The sequence below is a fragment of the Thermobia domestica genome, chromosome 1 (genome assembly GCF_964235325.1).
Source record: "Thermobia domestica chromosome 1, izTheDome1.hap1.1, whole genome shotgun sequence".
Taxonomy (NCBI): Eukaryota; Metazoa; Arthropoda; class Insecta; order Zygentoma; family Lepismatidae; genus Thermobia; species Thermobia domestica.
The window spans coordinates 249176699-249182949 of NC_137454.1; positions in this window are offsets into that span (position 1 = coordinate 249176699).

Below are 6251 nucleotides of genomic sequence, written 5' to 3' on the forward strand. Positions count from 1 at the left end.
ATCAATAACATCAAATTTGAGTGTTTTGTTCATCCACTCAAATTACCAGACTTTGCCCCACTGATTTTCATGTACTTGGACCACACAAAGAAGCGGTGGGAGGCAAGCATTTCAATAGTGATGAAGAGGTGAAAAATGCGGTGCACGAGCGGCCACAATCTCGACCAAAAGAATTCTTCCAACGTGGTATCCATGCACTTCTGAAGCGGTGATATTATTGCATTCAACGTCACGGGGACTACGTTGAAAAATAAGAGGTCAGATTTCCTTTCCACTGTTATATTCTAAAATGTATTGCACTTTTAAGGTTTTCATTTGATTCTACCTCGTGTATATATATATATATATATATATATATATATATATATATATATATATAACGTGCTCAGTACACAAAGGAATCAAGTCCACTTTCGGTAATTTTGTCTATACCATTTTATCTTTCAAATCTGTACCTGAAGCTCCTTTCAAAACTTAAAAGATTCATGTCCAGATATTGTAAATAACTCGTATAATGTTTTTTTTTTTTTAAACTGCTCATTTTCACCTTATTTAAGCGCTCCGTATAACCTTTATTCTATTTTTTTTTCCCATAACTTTGGTAATTGGACTTAATTCCTTTGTTCTTTGAACGCCTCATATATGCGTGTGGGATATATATATATATAATATATATATATATATATATATATATATATATATATATATATATATATATATATATATATATATATATATATATAGGGTCTATTATTTTAAAGCACACTGTAGTGCAAATTAGTAATGATAGAAATATATAACATTAATTCAGAGAGGAAAATAATGCATTCATATAACTATTTCCTATCTTACGCGATAATCAACCCCTAGCAGATTTAGCTTAGATCACTAGGTCAGTAAAGTAGCAGGGAGTATCCATCCCTTCCTAGGTTCACAGTGCACCTCATTCCCATATTACTTCTGACATGCCCTTCACAAAACCAGTGGCTTCTATGAAACTTTCTCAATGGCTTTGACTTCCAGTAACTTTTTCAACGGCTTTTTCTTCCCTTTCCTCATAGTGGGTCCATGATCCAAAAAAAAAAAAAAAAAAAAAAAAAAAAAAAAAAATGAAAATATGATAGTTCCTGCTTTTGGTGGGGCAGCGGTGGCTCAATGGTAGAGCGTTCACCTCTGGTGCATGGAGTCCCAGGTTCAAATCCTGCTCTCGCCAAGTGAACTTTGTGGTAGACAAATACCGCGTGCGTGGGTTTCCTTGGAGTTCTCTCATTTCCTCCCATTTTCTTCATTCCACCATTTCATTCATTTCTTATCATCACCGTCTCCTTTAGCCTAGCCGGCATACCCACCCAACCAGGTACATTCTAGGAACGTGCCATTTAAGTTCCATATGTACCGTTTACGTACCTGGTACTTGAAACATGTACATTTCATATGCATAGCACGTGTCGCTAGATACGTGCCTTTCGAGGAATTTCTGACACTTGAAAGGTACTTTTACATGCTTCACTGGAATGTGAGGAATGTGAATGGCACATACCCCATGTACCATGGCATGGTTGTGCGTTTGCTTCGTATTGCGACTAGGGTTGCCAATTTAGCCACTTTGTGACGAGATCTGGCCATTTTGAGAACGTCGTTAGTCACATAATTTCCAAAGAGCCAATAGTGGCTTTTTAGCCATATGCTTTTCACTTCTATAGCCACTTTCTGAGTTTAGCCACATTGTAATATATTGTGTGTGTCATTTTGCAATTTTCTGACGTTTGATGCGTTCTCTAGGTTGTAACATTCTAAACCCCACTGGCAGAATTGTCCTCATAAAATTAGCATTGATGGTTATATTGTGACGTTACACAGCAGAGAATTAGTTCAAAACCTGTACGTTAAAACTAGACGTTAAATAAAATTTTCGGGAAGACGTAAGTTTAAGTATAAACTAACTCCTTAAAGAAATTCAGCCTGATAATATAGACATCCTTCAGGAAATGGTTATCCTTCCTTTTCCATTATTATTTGGCTATGAAACAAATGCCGGAGACATATACAACCGCTATATACAACAGTGTGGTGTTGGAATGTGTAATGATTAGGATGTGATGTTTTATTTATTTATTTTTTTTTTTTTGAAAGTTCAACACTTCCAATGTACCCGTAAAAATGTACTAAAGAAATAGTGCCCATGTTTTTTAAATATTCAATTAGAACTGGACAATCTACATGCAATTTGCAATCGATCAGTGAAAACGTCATCTTTCTAGAGCCTGTAGTTTCTGAGGTCTCATTGTCGAGAAACATATATGTGTATTTTAAAAGAGCTCCAAAGATGGCAGCACAATTCATTTGCATGTATTTCGGAGAAGGCTTACTAAAGACAAAGGCCTTTGAACAATAATTTAAAAGGATAAGCTTTGTGAAAAATATTTATTTCAGTAATTTATTTAAACTACACTCTTTTAAAAATATTTGTCTTTGTTATAAACGTGAAATCACAAATAACCGTAAATCAAAGGTTTGAATGCTAAGATTATAGGTTAGAGCTCGGTCGCTCGTAAATGTTATTGTAGTATTTTAATAGATAGTTAAATTGCCACACAGATGCCGGAGGAGGGCATATATGTTCAGAGTTAGTTGCTTGGCTTTTTTTTAAAAGTACAAGCTTCTAAATTCGAACGTAAAAATGAAGCGTTAAGGTTTTAGTACTCGCACCCTCAGTTGCATAGCACTGCCCTAAGGAACATTACTGACATGCCTAGTACATTCCTGGCACATGCCAATGCCAAGTAAACGTGTCAAGTACATACACGGTACGTGATATACACATAATAGATACATTCCTCGGTATGTGTCATGCACGTACTTTTGGGCGGAAGTAACCTTATTCCTTACATGTGTATTTCACATGATTGCTCTATTCACGTACCTATCATGTACATTCCAATGTACCTCGAGGAACATTCTTTACACATGATCAGTATGTACTTGTGTTGGGTGGGTAAGAGTGGAACGTAAAACTCAAAAATTTCATTTCATGCTTTTGGTAGCCAGAACCACGTTGAGGGATATGTGATCACTTCAGAAATGCTTTTCGCTCAAGCACTCAGCGAAAGGTAATACTATTGGGTTGGTGCAATTGAAATAACTAACTGACTTCTGTCTCTTTCGAAGGGAAAAAACATACAATACTGGTTAGTCAAAGTCTCTGGCTGCAACCATGCTCTTTTGAAATCGCCCAGCAAACGATTAGACTTTCATGACGAAAGAAGTCTGGAGTATTCGGTACGAAGAAGTACTTAACTGCACGTTGCGCGATCCAATAATCAGGGAAATAATTCACTGTCAAGAACTGATCGTCATCCCGTAACAGGTGGTAGTCGGTAGGAGAGGCTATAGGAGAATATGGTGGATAAGGAAGGGTTACATACTGCAATTCAAGGAGAGTCTATAACCATCTTTCTGAGCGAAATATTAATATTTAAGTGCATTGTCCTGTAACGTAAATAGGACACTGTGTCTGTTGAGCATTCCTGGATGTTTTAGGGCAAGTTTGTCATATATTTTATGGAGTTCAGCATTATAGTGATCATAGTGATGGTTAGGGCCTATACTTGATGGAGAATGACATGAATGGTTATTCCCACCATAGACCATAATTTTAGCAATAACATCTGCGAATGAAGGGGTATTCTTGGACATTGATGACAATCCAACCTCTGTCATGACTGTTTACGATTGTCATTGCAGTCCAATTTTTAATAGAAGTGCCAGTCAGACGAAGGAAACTTTCCCGGTTATCTGAACACCCACTGAACTGCACAGCTCCATAAGGCAATTCCTGTTGGCTGGTGCCAACTCATATTACACCCATGAAATCAACCTTTTCACCTTACCGATTGCTCGGAGCCAACGTAGGACAGTGGAATGGTGTGAACGTTGTATACATAACTCGTCTGCTACACGAGTTAACTCCGTGGTGGACATTTTGTTTAATTACTGTAATTTGAGATAACATTTTCGAAATATTCTGTACCAAACATTGAATGACGAAGTCATGTAATTGATAGTTCAGATTGAACAGAATTAAATGAATGTCTTGAAATGGACACTACAAAGTAGAAAAACTTGTTCCCTTTTTGTGTATCATATATATATATATATATATATATATGCTAATTTGACCACATTCAAAAGTACGTGATGGTTCTAAAGTCGCCTCATGCTAATGCTTCTAATGCTGTTCAACTTCATGCATGGGCGCACCACTGAGCCGCTAATACGCGTACCTCCCTAAATCATGTGTCAAAGTATTCTGAAACAACAAGGGTTATACTTTTTCCACAGTTGAAAGAACTAAGGACAACAAAACGTATGGTCTACTGACAATTAATACAAGGCTCACTTGTACTTAGAAGTGGTCCAAGTTCAAATTTAAATGTTTCTAACAACACTTTAAGGATTTGTCTATATGTATATGAACAATCTTGACATGTTGTCAAACACATGCATCGCAAGATGCTCAACTTTATATCACGAACAACGAGACAATCAACTCACTCGTCTGAAAATCCAAATAGGTACATTATGCATTAGTATTGTGGGCTTCTCAATTTGTTCCTTCATTCAGAGTGCAACAAAAATGCTTACATACATCATCTATGCTAAGAGACATTGTTTATTGTGTTTTAAGGCGGTGCTCCAAATTTCCTTTAAACCAGTGGCGATTTGTAAGGAAAGTAATATTGGTAAAAAGTAAAGTTTTATTGCTTCAAGTTTAGAGAAGAAAATTTACATAATGTATTGAAGAATTTATATAACAAATAGTACAGTAGGTAAATTTCAATTCTTAGTTTGAAGCGATAAAATTTTAATTTTTACCGATGTGACTTCCTTCAGGACCCGCCGCTGCTGTAAAAACTGTTAACATATGAGAGAGTCTGCTTAGCCACTCCGCTTAACAGCGCGGCATCGTCCCGTCACAGTATTCGTTTCATTTACCTAGTCCATACGTAGTTCATTGTGTCCCACTCTTTAGATTTGTACTAGCGCTTACCTCTGGTGCGCGGGGGCCTTGGTTTGATCCCCAGCCACGTAAGTTTGTGATGAACACCATCGTATCTGTGGGTTTTCCTGGGGTACTGCCGTTTCCTTCCACATTCTCATTCCACCAATTATTCTCTCATCATTTACTTGCTTTCATCATCGTCTCCCTTAGCCCAAAGGATGTTAAACTGATTTTTTAAAGATTTATACATCATTGCATTTATTTATTATGTAACGAATCATACACAAAAGTACTTCATACTTCGTGGACAAATTTTTTGCCAAAATAAGATTTATCTGCCTACAGATCAATTGCAGACAAATCGCCAAACAAATTTGTTTATATATGTTAATGTTGAAGAAAACAAAAAGCATGATATGAGAAGAAAGCTATCCCTTATATCGGTTTCTTACGATGTCGATTGGAATTAACGTATGTTAAGAGATGGATATTTTACTTAATTTACCGAATGCAATATTTTACTTAATGGCGTTCATATGAGTAGGAGAGGTGTGAGATTCACGGTTAAATTGTACATAATGAAGGCCTATTCTCAAAACACGCTTCTCAACAATTTAAAGTCTAATACATAGAAATAACTTATCTACACAACTGGTCTAAACATATAGCTAGTGGCCCGCGGTGGCTCAGAGGTACGTCGTTCAGCTCTCGTGCATGGGGTCCTTGGTCCGATCCCAGCTCGCTCCAAGTGAGCTTCGTGGTGGACAAACACCGTATGTGTAGATTTTCTCGGGCTTCTCCCGTTTCGTCCCACTTTCTTCATTCCACCATTTAATTCAGTTCTCATCATCCCTGTCTCCTTTATTCTAGCCGGCATAATTGTGGAACATAAAACCTAAAGATTTCATTTCATGTAGCTACTGCAGGTACTCGTCGACTTACAACAGACACGACTTTAAGGTTAGGTTATGTGACTATTATTAATAGCAACCTATAATAATAATAATAATAATAATAATAATAATAATAATAATAATAATAATAATAATAATAATAATAATAATAATAATAATAATAATAACAACAGAGATATCGTTAATATAGAAAAGATGCTGTTACTAATATTATAGACATATAGCAATTCCGTATGTGAAAACAGTATTTTTCTCGTTAACGTGTGAATTAAATAAATTAATGTTGATAGACGTTTATTCACATGAATAGGTTGGAAATATTTTAACAGCGCCTA